We start from the raw sequence: 1,724 nt of genomic DNA on the forward strand, positions 1-1,724 counted from the left end.
GTCTCTGCTTCTCCCCCCTGGGGCCTCTGGGGGGTAGATTTCTGGGCTTCTCGCTGGGTCGCTCTGTGGACTTCCTGGTTATCTCTCTGGAGCAAGTTAGAACCAGGCTCTAGCCACCCTCACCCCCCACCCCCCACCCCCCAATCAGTAAAGAAATTTTGGGCTTTTCTCTGAATCCAATTATTTGGGAGACTGCTACCGAGTCTTCCTTATGCAGTGATGACTGGACGTTCTCGCAAAAGTACAGAGGGGATCCGGTTGGGGTCTAAGAAAGCTTTGATTTCCCCCAGGTGTGCACAGGGAGATCTTGGGATTCCCTGACCCTGTGCCTCTGGCTACAAACACGATCCTTGTTTATTATTCTTGGGGTTCTGAAAACCCCACTGATGGAAGCATTGGAATGCTTGCAGAAGTTCCAGTGGGCTCCTTCGCTCAGCTTATTGATGAAGCTCAGGGAGACTCCCGTGTTGGGTTTTTCTTAGGTCCTACACAGCAGAGCCCACGTAAGGCAAGAAAGGCAGGTGTTTACTCTATCCTACCTGCATGGGGGCCTTCCTAAGCCCTCTCCACAGGGTACCGCAGTCCCTGTGTAGAAGAGCGTGGTTTGCTCCTCATTTGTAACTAATCTATATTTCAGAAGCTACCAGGCACTGGGGGTTATTTCAGTAACTGGTGAAAGCTCTCAGCAGATGGCCAGGGCCCCGTGTTATGGGGAAGAGGAGGTTTGGCTGCCAGAGTATCTGGAATGGGAGGGAGATTGGGTATTTCCTTGCAGGAAGGTCAGCAAGGGCAGCCTCCTGGACCCCAGGGACCATGGGAAGAGTGGTCGCTTTCCTGTTTGGAGGAAAGGGATTTGTTTGTTACTCCTCGCAACGGGCCTGTGGTTCGATCCAGGCAAATGCAGGGGGTGATTTCAGTTTCTCAAATCATCTTTGCAACAGAATCCCCATGATCCCCACTCAGTATACCTGTAGTTTACAGACTAAAAGGTCCGAGGGACCTTGATCATGACCCCGTTTGACCCCATGACTCAGTCCTCCCCCTTCTTTGCATCTGGGTGCTGTATCTGTAACACCAGGAGGCAGCTCAGGTTAGGTCAGAAGCAGAGTGGAGAAAGAACATTCCCGACGCTTCCAGATAAGAGAAGGCGTATGGAGTGAATTTGAGCACTAGCTGGACACCACCTGCTCCACGGATCCCAGGATTTCACCTTGTGCAGTTGATGCTCCCTCTCAGGTGTTGAGAGATTGTCCTATTACTCCAAATAGAACGCAAGACCAGCCAGTGGCAGGAGCAGGGGCGGCCCCTTGGGTGCAGGGCACTTCCCTTCCATCCCCACAAAATCACCCAGTGATGCTGGGTTGCCTGATGGGCTCGGCCTTGAAGCAAGCAGCCCCGGAAGCTCCCAGTCCGGGGGCTCCAGCGGGAGCTGTGACTTGGGGAGAGGCCTGGACAAAGGTATACTTGGGGGCATCACCTGCCAGGGGAAGCCCCAAACAGGATGTGCTCACCCGGGGGGGTGTAAGGAGAGAGGAGGAGAGAGCACTGGGCCTCCAGTGCTCCACCAGGAAGTGCTGAAGGAGAGAACAGGAGCCAGCAAGGAAGGCTGATAAGAGTGTTCATCAAGATAAGACTGTAAGTAGGCAGGAGCAGAATCCTAGAAGGCAAGAGGCGGCCTTGAAGGAGAAGGAAGTGATCAGTCAAGTCAAGTGTAGCTAATCGTT

This window comes from Echinops telfairi, unplaced genomic scaffold (assembly GCF_000313985.2).
Source record: "Echinops telfairi isolate 266 unplaced genomic scaffold, ASM31398v2 ScPeMD7_2010;HRSCAF=2546, whole genome shotgun sequence".
Taxonomy (NCBI): domain Eukaryota; kingdom Metazoa; phylum Chordata; class Mammalia; order Afrosoricida; family Tenrecidae; genus Echinops; species Echinops telfairi.